Source organism: Erpetoichthys calabaricus, chromosome 5 (assembly GCF_900747795.2).
Source record: "Erpetoichthys calabaricus chromosome 5, fErpCal1.3, whole genome shotgun sequence".
In the NCBI taxonomy this organism is placed as follows: Eukaryota; Metazoa; Chordata; class Cladistia; order Polypteriformes; family Polypteridae; genus Erpetoichthys; species Erpetoichthys calabaricus.
Window position 1 is genome coordinate 233,732,232 of NC_041398.2, and position 12,208 is coordinate 233,744,439.

A 12,208-nucleotide genomic window follows, 5' to 3' on the forward strand; every position below is an offset into this window, starting at 1 on the left:
AAAGGCACTATATAACAGATAGATAGATAGATATGAAAGGCACTATAGATAGATAGATACAACAACAACAACAACATTTATTTATATAGCACATTTTCATACAAAAAGTAGCTCAAAGTGCTTTACATAATGAAGAAAAGAAAAATAAAAGACAAAATAAGAAATTAAAATAAGACAACATTAGTTAACATAGAAAAGGAGTAAGGTCCGATGGCCAGGGTGGACAGAAGAAACAAAAAAAAGCTCCAGAAAGCTGAAGAGAAAAATTAAACCTGTAGGGGTTCCAGGCCACGAGACCACCCAGTCCCCTCTGGGCATTCTACCTAACATAAATGAAATAGTCCTCTTTGTAGTTAGGGTTCTCACTGAGTCACTTGATGCTGATGGTCATACAGACTTCTGGCTTTTAATCCATCCATCATTGTTGGAACATCATGGTGCTTTGAGTAGATGTGCCACCACCAAAAGGACACCGGAAAAGGAAACAGAAGAGAGAGTAGGGGTTAATACAGATTTTAGAGACACCATGAATGGTTATTATAATGATTTGGATATACAGAGTATCAGGATTTAAATTACAGTGAAGTTATGAGAAGGCCATGTTAAAATAATGTGTTTTCAGCGGTTTTTTAAAGTGCTTCACTGTATTAGCCTGGCGAATTCCTACTGGCAGGCTATTCCAGATTGTAGGTGCATAACAGCAGAAGGCCGCCCGCCTCACCACTTCTTTTAAGTTTTGCTCTTGGAATTCTAAGGAGACACTCAGTTGAGGATCTGAGGTTGCGATTTGGAATATAAAATGTCAGACATTCCGATATATAGGATGGGGCGAGATTATTTAAGGCTTTATAAACCATAAGCAGAATTTTAAAGTCAATCCTGAATGACACAGGTAACCAGTGTAGTGACATCAAAACTGGAGAAATGTGCTCAGATTTTCTGTTCCTGGTTAGGATTCTAGCAGCTGCATTCTGCATTAGTTGCAAACGATTTATGTCATTTTTTGGGTAGTCCTGAGAGGAGTGCGTTACAGTAATCTAGCCGACTGAAAACAAACACGTGAACTAATTTCTCAGCATCTTTCAATGATATAAGAGGTCTAACTTTTGCTATGTTTCTTAAGTGAAAAAATGCTGTGCTAGTGATCTGATTAATATGTGATTTAAAATTTAGATTACAGTCAACAGTTACCCCTAAGCTTTTTACCCCCATTTTGACTTTTAATCCTAATGCATCCAGTTTATTTCTAATAGCCTCATTGTATCCATTATTGCCAATCACTAAGATTTCAGTGGATCTCTTTATTTAATTTGAGAAAGTTACTATTCATCCATTCTGAGATACAAGTTAGACATTGTGTTAGTGAATCAAGAGAATCAGGGTCATCAGGTGCAATTGATAAATACAGTTGTGTGCCATCAGCATAGCTGTGGTAGCTCACGTTGTGCCCTGAGATAATCTGACCTAACGGAAGCATGTAGATTGAGAAGAGAAGAGAAGATAGATAGATAGATAGATAGATAGATAGATAGATAGATAGATAGATAGATAGATAGATAGATAGATAGATAGATAGATAGATAGATAGATAGATAGATAGATAGATAATTGTCCCCATGGGGAAGTTAATATATATATAAAAACGAACAAGAACTCCTGTCATACACACATAAGGACTTTTGACTTGTATAACAGAGAGCTGCTGCTGTCAATAACAGGCCTGTAAGTGGCAGTAAGATGAAGTCAGACCTGCTCAGATTATACCACAGGTTGATATTTAAAGTCATTAATATTTAGATAGAGCAGGTCCAGCTTGCAAAACAATACAACATATACAATTTATTTTTGTATAGCCCAAAATTACACAAATCATCGAGTGCCACAATGCACTTTAACAGGCCCTGCCTGCCTTTTGACAGCAACCCAGCCATGACTCTCTATGAAGACAAGAAAAACTATCAAAAAAAAAAAACCTTGTAGGAAAAAAAAATGGAAGAAACCTTGGGAAAGGCAGTTTAAAGAAAGACCCTTTGCCAGGTGGGTTGGGCATGCAGTGGGTGTCAAAAAAAAGTAGTAGATGCAATACAATACACAGTACAGAATATAATTCAACCTCAATATACCGTAATAGTACAATAGTAGTAATACAAGTGCGGGTTGAAAATTCAACAGTAGATGATATAACGTAACATGATTCAGATTTGTTCAGAATCCTGGAGACCAAGGCCATCAAGCTACCTCCCCGTATTGGCCATTCCACAGCTGAGTCAGTGCTGGGATAGTCAATCCGATGAAAAGACCCCTCTGCCCGACGATTCCTGCGTTTTTCCTTGCAGTGTCCATGAATGGAACAGGCCTGATAGACACTTGATTCCTTGTTGTTGAAGTCACCAGCATTCAGAATGATTCATTATTAAGATATTGGTAACAGAGTGAATCATTTCTGTTGCTGAGTCAGCCAGATTGATGATGCTTTCCTGGGCAGTGACCTGGCAGAGAAGTTCAGTCCACAATTCAGTGTCTTGATCACACCCTTTAGTTTTAATTGTACAAGAGCTGAGTGGTGAGGCGGCCTATTGCTGTTATGCACCAAAAATCTGGAATACTTTACCAATTGAGATATGCCAGGTTAATGCTGTGGAACATTTTTAACAACTACTAAAATCCCACTGCTTAAATTATACTTCTATGTGGCTTCAATTTAGTTTTATTCTTAATAACCAAGATATGCATAGAATTATCACTCTCTTTGGTGAATCTGCAATCGCTATTAATCTTTACTTTTCTGTGTTTTCCTTTCCAGTTCTTCTGAGCCAAATTTCAAGTGTCATAGCAAAACATCGGAATACTTGTGTCAATATGATATTTTAGTTTTTTTTATTTTCAATACATTTGCAAGAATCCCTCAAATCCTGTTTTTGTATGATCATTTAGGGGTGTTCGGACGCAGTGGGTAGTGGGTAACGCTGCTGCCTCGCTGTTAGGAGACCTGGGTTCACTTCCCGGATCCTCCCTGCGTGGAGTTTGCATGTTCTCCCCGTGTCTACGTGGGTTTCCTCCCACAGGTTAGGCGCATTGGCAATCCTAAATTGTCCCTAGTGTGTGCTTGGTGTGTGTGTGTGTGTACACGCGCCCTGCGGTGGGCTGGCGCCCTGCCCAGGGTTTCTTTCCTGCCTTGCGCACTGTGTTGGCTGGGATTGGCTCCAGCAGACCCCCGTGACTAGGATATAGAAGGTTGGATAATGGATGGATGGATTTTGAGGTGTTAAGTGTTGCTTGTTGAGGGAAAAAATGAATTTAAACCATTTTAGCAGAAGGCTGAAACATAACTGTAATAACTGAAGTGGTTTGAATACTTTCTGAGGGCATTGTATATTAAAAAGAAGAGTTGCAAAAGAACTGAGCCTTACAGGACACCATTTTTAATCTCACCTAATTGAGACAACATTCTTTGCTCCGTAAGTCTTTGCATTTGTTGCACAAAAGAAACTGAAGAATATGCTGTAGGAGCAACCACTAAGTTATGTCATGGTAATTTGTGCTGTGTGTAACCCTAAGCTGTGTAACAGAACCAAGAGAAAGTGGCTGGGGTGTCCGTCGAGGACGATGAAGCACCTCCAGTTTGCTGTTCAGGTGCTGTAGTCAGACTGCGTCAGGAGGAGGTTGCCTGAGATCCGATTAGCGGGGTACAATTAGAATTTGGCTTTTAGGTAACACTTTAGTTGAGGTACTGCAAAAATGCATCCTTCACTCATTTACTATTATGTAACAAGACAATAACAAAGGCTTCTTGTGGTCCTAATTACACTTACAAAGCATCAATTATCTATCTATCTAAGTGTTGATTCATGTCTGCAATATGGCCAACTGAAATCACTTCATCTTGGAATAGTCAAAGGTGGCTTAACAGAGACAAGTTTACAAATCCTGTAAATCCTTCATATTTACGATTAATTTTACCAACACGTCAAGATGCCACACTGCACAAAGGTGAATATTCACTTTAGAGATGCTTTGTAAGACCAAAAGAGGCCTTTGTTAAGGTATTGTTACATAACTGTGTACTTTTTGCAGTACCTAAACTGAAGTGTTTCGAATTTTTAATTGGATTTTAAGTATTTAATATTCTAGTCACCCACTGCAGATATTGATTTTTATGAAGATTATTTATTTTATGATGAAGCACTGATGTTTGGAATAAATGAATGCTGCATGTTTTGCATTAAAAGTCTCCTTTATCTGCTCACTTGCCCTAGTGAGGATACAACAAGTTTAAATGGGCAAAGTGCAAATGTGTGTTTTATGAAAAACACAAAGGCAACAAGCTGTGTCCAAGAGAGGTGGTGCATTCCAAGTCTTCAACAAGTGGTCCATAAATTAAGAGTGCCAATAAATAGGCTCAATAAAGAGTTAAAACCAAGAATAAAATGCCAAACGTAAGTCAGCTTTCTTCCATCTCACTTGCAGCACTTCTCTCTCTGTCTCCCCTACTCACCCTCCAGGTCTGTATAGCAGACAAAGACTCTGATGCGCCTGCTGCTCATTATGGGTCCTGTCCCAGCCATGATACCCGCTAGGACCCGCCGAGCTTGGATCCCTTTTTCAAGCCACCTCCTTCAGTCTCTGTAGGACACCAGAGCTCTCGATTGCCCTGCAACTTTTGTTTAACAGGGTTGACGCACCCCTGAAATGCCATTCCCTATGCTCCACCACAGGATATCCCCAAATACTCTGCGACTTTTCACCAGCAATGTATACTCATGATTCTGCTCTCTCATGTTTTCTTCTTCCTTTTTCCTTCTACATACCAAGACATACATATTAGGTTGATAGTAAAAGTGTGCATATGGAGGCTATGAATCTGACACTAATACTAATTTTGCAGGCAATGAAACCTACTTAAAAGAGTTTTGGGAGGTTTTAAAGGTTTTTTTGTGGTGAAAAACAAGGAATATTGTTCTGTAACAACAACATTTATTGGAGGTGCACATTTTTATACAAATAATGTAGCTCAAAGTGCTTTACATGATGAAGAAAGAATTAAAATAAGAGAACACTAATAAACAGAATAAAAGTAAGGTCCGATGGCCAGGGAGGACAGAAAAAACAAAAACTCCAGACGGCTGGAGAAAATAATAAAATCTGCAGGGGTTCCCAGGCCACGAGACCACCCAGCCCCCTCTAGGCATTCTACCTAACCTAAATGACCTCAATTAGTCCTCATTGTATTTAGGGTTCCCATGGAAGGACTTGATGATGACGGTCACGTGGACTTCTGGTCTTTAATCCATCAGTGTAGGGACATCACAGTGCTTTGATCAGATAGTGGTGGTGCAGATCGCCACCACAGAAAACCGGAAAAAGAACAGAAGAGAAAATAGGGGTTAGTACGGATTTTGGAGCCACCATGAATAATAATGATAATTAATTGAATATACAGAGCATCAGGATTAAACTAAAATGAAGTTATGAGAAAGCCATGTTAAAGTAATGTGTTTTCAGCAGTTTTTTAAAGTGCTCCACTGTATTAGCCTGGCGAATTCCTACTGGCAGGCTATTCCAGATTTTAGGTGCATAACAGCAGAAGGCCGCCTCACCACTTCTTTTAAGTTTAGCTCTTGGAATTCTAATTAGACCCTCATTTGAAGATCTAAGGTTACGATTGGGAATGTAAGGTGTCAGACATTCCGAGATATAAGATGGAGCGAGATTATTTAAGGCTTTATAAACCATAAGCAGAATTTTAAAGTCAATACTGAATGACACAGGTAACCAGTGTAGTGCCATCAAAACTGGAGAGATGTGCTTGGATTTTCTTTTTGTAGTTAGGATTCTAGCAGCTGCATTCTGCGCTAGTTGCAAATGATTGATGTCTTTTTTGGGTAGTCCTGAGAGGAGTGCGTTACAGTAATCTAGTCGACTGAAAACAAAAACGTGAACTAATTTCTCAGCATCTTTCAATGATTTAAGAGGTCTAACTTTTGCTCTATTTCTTAAGTGAAAAAATGCTGTGCTAGTGATCTAATTAATATGTGATTTAAAATTCATGTCACAGTCAACAGTTACCCCTTGATTCTGTAAGGCATTGTCCATGCAGCCATGTTTGCTCGTGTTCTCACTGCTGCTGCATAATGCATATACATTTACCACACACTGGAAAAATCAACTCTGACTTTGCCTCTCATTCGTATCACCACAAATTTACGCAAAGATGTGGCGGAACAACCAATTGCACATTGCTGTTTTTGATCGACAGGAAAATCTTACTTCACGGGTAACTCTCCCGCCCCTTACCACAGCCCTACTGCTGTGCTAGCCAGCAACTGCCCTTTGCTGTTTCTTGATTCCTGTAGACACAGATGAGGAGATGCACTCTTCAAGCACCCCGAAGCTTCAAACTTCTTTTCTGTCTCCGGTGCATCTTTAGGATTAAAATCATCAGGGTTGTCATCTCAATTAACAAAATGGGGATCAGACTACTATAACACATCTGACGGCTCAATAAAATGTCTACACATGACAGGAAATGAGTTTTTTTTTTACTAGAGATGTAGCCTACGTAGCATTATATTTACCGGCAGAAAACTTAGCCAGATCTTATCAACTAAATATCACCATAAATACAGCAAGAAAGGTCTGTCTGGTGTCCACTGCTATATCGATGCAGGATGTAGTACACGTCCCTTGTGTGACATATTTTGAAACAATCATCAATGCATGGCCTGATGTTTCTTTGCATACTTTTCTTATAATATTTTTTCTGTTGCTTGCTGTAGAGGTTGAATTTGAACTCTGGTTTGATGTGCACCTAGCATGTGCCATAGGTGTGCTGTTAAAAGGAAGCCAGCTACATTTCTTACTTGGTTTATGTTGGGTCTGTTATTCTTCTGAGCATATGCATAAAGGCTGAAGGTGCTATTTTGATATTCCCTATGATAAAGGCTTGAGTTATTAAGAAAGGCCATGTTAAGTGACTTTATAGCAAAAAAGAAAATATAAGACTTAAGAGGCAAAAGTCATCTTTTAAAGCGCATGATCACTGCTCTGTTGTTATGCTCAGGCTAAAGTTCCTGTTGACAGATATGGCCGAACTAAGAAGGTGTCACACACGTGCATTTGAGAGTCAATCAAAGGCAAAGGGACCAGAAAACACCCATTCCACACCTGGCCCAGTGCGAGCGCGTTGCATTGAATCTCTCCATTTTCTCTTAACAGACCAGACACAAGAAATTCTGCCTGTCCCGGCCCCAAGGATGACACTTCCTGTCCCACCCCAATGACATCACTTTCCTTGAGTCACCTTATAAATTCGCCATCATCCCTACCAAGACAAGACAGTTCTACTTTGGACTTGAACCTTTGCACAACCACTGTAACTTAAGCCCTTTTGCAGCCAGGGAAAGTATATGGGTGGCTGCCCCAAACCTTCATTGTGTGTCCAGTCTTTTATTTCACAAAGGAAACATATATTCAAGCAAAGGGTTCTGAACGAAGTGGACGTGCACACCATGTATGCAGTGAACTTTTCTAAAAAGTCACATACTCCTAAGTTAACAGGACTGTCTATCAGCCTAGTGGACCAGGTTAATTGAGACTATTAAAGGTGTCAATGTTCTGCCATGTCCTGTTGGCAACTAGATGTAACCAATCATGTTAAAGGTTTTCTGATTGTGTAATAAATTCCTTGGTATTGTGTTCTAATCAATAAATGTATAAATGTAGCACAGCAGGTGCCCCTCCCTTGTAACACTTGCTAATAAGGTGCTTGTGCTCCTGTAAGGGTTACCTCTTGCAAGATTTAGATAAAAAGAAAATTGATTGATGCTTTATTGCCTCCATTACACGAGGAGAACAAGGCACACTGTGGGCATGCTGGTAAATTTCTAGGACATTGCACATTAGAGGGTAGAAAATCAGTGCCTGATCCTCACGATTCACACGTGCCCTTGTGTTATTGTCAGCTACCATCGCACAAGGCTTAGTGATTTTCACATTCCTCTGTACTGCTGCATTATGAACAGTGCTCAGGGGGCTAACATTTTTTTCCTCCTTGCACTTCACTGCAGTCATTTTGTTTTTTGCCGTAAAGCTGCTATTGCATTAGGCAAAACTAAAGTCACCCGGCATATATTCCCGGATAGGGGACTCACTAACTCATTTTAGCAAATCCTGACTAGAGCTGCTGATCAACTGTACAGGCTGCATCTCTATTGTTAGTCATTAGATAGATAGATAGATAGATAGATAGATAGATAGATAGATAGATAGATAGATAGATAGATAGATAGATAGATAGATAGATAGATAGATAGATAGATACTTTATTAATCCCAATGGGAAATTCATTAGCACTAAAACATAAGTAACATGATGGTTATAATTTGTTATTAACCCTCACCTATTCTGTTTCTCTTCTCAGTACTCAAATATGGCACTTGGTGCCACGGCCCACCTGCCAAGTTGTTTTGCCTGCCTAAGGTAAAGTCATCCCTGATGGAGGATTGCAGGAATTATCGGGTTGAGGGGTCCTTTCATCGGATTGGCTGGCCCAGTGCTGTCTCAGATGTGGAATGGCCAATTGGGAGAGGGAGCTTGATGGCCATGGTCTCCAGGACCCTAAACAAATCCAAATCATTTTATGTGATATCATCTACGGTTAAATTCTGCTCTGTACTTGTAATATTTATATTTTTATACTGTATCGAGGATTATTTGTGTTCTGTTCTGTGTATTGTATTGTATTGTATTGTATTGACCCCCTTCTTTTGACACCCACTGCACACCCAACCTCCCTGGAAAGGGGTCTCTCTTTGAGCTGCCTTTCTCTAGGTTTCTTCCATTTTTTTCCCTACAAAGGTTTTTGGGGGTTTTTTCTTGTCTTCTTAGAGAGTCAAGGCTTGGGGGGCTGTCAAGAGGCAGGGCCTGTTAAAGCCCATTGCGGCACTTCTTGTGTGATTTTGGGGTATACAAAAATAAATTGTATTGTATTGTATTGTATATCACGGCAGTTTGGTTGGATGGTGTTGTATGTATCAGTTTCACTATCCATGTCAATGTCTGATGACCAAACACATCCATCACTATCGCTCGATTCAAGTGATCATTCCATTTCAGTTTGTCCAAAAATAGCTTTTGTGTTTGCCATTATGTTTTTGGTTAAAGGCTCCACCCCACTCATGAATATTGATAATTTACTATAGAATTACCATAAAGTGCCAAAAAGCATAGCATTCATAATTTTTTGCAGTATGATGTGATTCAATTCACTAGTTTGCAGCAGAATGCTGTCCAGAGAGTAATTTGGGCTTAAAACTATAAAGCGGATCATGACATGTCACCCCGAGTCTGATTCAAGTTTCACCGTATTTATAGAATTTTTTAGCCTGAATCACGCTTGGGGGTTACACCAAGGTGGTCAGTTACTAATGTGACCTCTAGAGGGTGCCAGAGATCCCAGTAACTAATTTTATTTTGTTTTCTGATCTGATTTTATTTTCTAGTTTTAATACCCAACTTCTTTTTACTAGTGTGGCTTTGTCATAACAGGCACATGAAGAATTAATTCATGTACAGTGATCCCTCGCTATATCGCGCTTCGCCTTTCGCGGCTTCACTCCATCGCGGATTTTATATGTAAGCATATTTAAATATATATCGCGGATTTTTTGCTGGTTCGCGGATTTCTGCGGACAATGGGTCTTTTAATTTCTGGTACGTGCTTCCTCAGTTGGTTTGCCCAGTTGATTTCATACAAGGGACGCTATTGGCAGATGCCTGAGAAGCTAGATTGCTTACTCTTCTCTCTCTCTTGCGCTGACTTTCTCTGATCCTGACGTATGGGGATTGAGCAGGGGGGCTGTTCGCACACCTAGACGATACGGACGCTCGTCTAAAAATGCTGAAAGATTATCTTCACGTTGCTATCTTTTGTGCAGCTGCTTCCTGAAACGACATGCAGCACGGTGCTTCACATACTTAAAAGCTCGAAGGGCACGTATTGATTTTTGACTGAAAAACAAACTCTGTCTCTCTCTATCTCTCTCTCTCTCCCTGCTCCTGACGGAGGGGGTGTGAGCTGCCGCCTTCAACAGCTTTGTGCCGCGGTGCTTCGCATACTTAAAAGCCAAACAGCCCTATTGATTTGTTTGCTAGAGATTGTTTTCTCTATCTATGTGACATTCTGTGCTCCTGACACACACTCCTTTGAAGAGGAAGATATGTTTGCATTCTTTTAATTGTGAGACAGAACTGTCATCTCTGTCTTGTCATGGAGCACAGTTTAAACTTTTGAAAAAGAGACAAATGTTTGTTTGCAGTGTTTGAATAACGTTCCTGTCTCTCTACAACCTCCTGTGTTTCTGCGCAAATCTGTGACCCAAGCATGACAATATAAAAATAACCATATAAACATATGGTTTCTACTTCGCGGATTTTCTTATTTCGCGGGTGGCTCTGGAACGCAACCCCCGCAATGGAGGAGGGATTACTGTAAATGCTTTTTTTTGATCATACGGACTTAGTCAGCTCCACCCACCCCAAACCCCCCCCCCCCCCCCCATACTGAATGTGTTGCTATATATTGCCTTTGATTCTTGTAAGTCTAAGCATTATCCTCTGATGAAGACCCCTGATAGGGGTTGAAAGCTCAGGAATAAAACTATTTTATGATACGTGATTCATTTTTTCTCCTTAAGGATCTCCAACTGCAAATATGCAAACCGTATCACAGACCTTCATCTTGCACCAGGATCTCCGTGGGCGTCATCTGATAATGAAGGTGAAAATCAGAGGTGACCTGACATCTTTGCAGTGGCCCCTCTGTAGACCTCTTGAGCCAGAAGGTGTGAAATGGACTAAAGCAAAGACAAAACCTATGTAAGAGATGACAGCTAAGATGGACAGGAGAACCTACCTATTAGAAGACACTGATTTTGTAACTGAAAGTGACTTTAATCCAATCAGAAGGTTCAACTTTTGTTTAAAACTCTCTGCACCATCCTGAAGAAACTTTATCTGTGATATTCACTGGACTCTGACTGAACCCCCTGGAGATTCTCTCAGGGATGGGGAAATATGCAAAATTACCTTCTAAAACCTGGTTTCTGAAACCTAAAAAGTTATGAGCCGCTCTTCCTTGGAGATCTGAATCCAAAAAAACAAAACCCAAACCCAGACAAACCCAGTCTGTCAAGCCAAAGCTGAGTACCAGTAGTCTGACGAGAGAAAGAGTGCACTCCAATGAATGAAGAATCCTCCACGTGAACCAGGAACAACAACAAAACCACCAGCTTTGCAAAACATTGGACATCATTCGTAAATACTTGGTATTGTAAAGCTATTTGTCCGTGCCAAGATAAAGCACAACTCTAAATACCAGTAGACAGCAGGGGGGTATTTTTCGTACGTCGCTTAAATCATCAAAGATCAGGTGCCTCATCTTGGATAAGTTAATGCCGGTGACACTCATCCGGGATAGGTCGGTTTTTCAAACGCAGCCGTGTATTAGATTAGTCTCGCTGGATCTCATCATACGAGATGAATGCGCGCGCCTGCGCTGAGTGAAAAGCCCTTATATATTGAGTCTAGAAAACATGATCAGCAAGTCTTTGATAGGCTGTAACAAAATGACAAAAGAACGGGCGCATTTTTTTTTCACACACGCGGCGCAAGACCTTTTATTCAAAGGACATGAAGAATTTCAAGATTTAATATGCACAAGGGGTAATACTGCAAAAGCAGCCCAAACCAGAAAAGACGGCTGGCAAAAAGTGGCCGACAAATTAAACGCTAAGTAGTGTGCATTGTACTTACTGAATACAGCGTTTCATTTCCTATGTGTCAGATTGATTGTTATTTAATATGTCATAATTCCAGATCAAACGTGAGCACAAGGAGAACATGGGAACAGGTTAAAGTGAAGTACAAGAATATACTTCAAACTGGTAAATATTGGTATATAACTATTTAAAGAATTGTTGACATAAATAATCATATATAATATAAAAAACATTAATTTTAAAGCTAATAAGAAGGCAGACAAGCAAAAATCAGGTGGAGGTCCACGCGGTCCAGGTCACGGGGGTATGCTGGAGCCAATCCCAGCCAACACAGGGCACAAGGCAGGAACCAATCCCGGGCAGGGTGCCAACCCACCGCAGGAAACACACAAACACACCCACACACCAAGCACACACTAGGGCCAATTTAG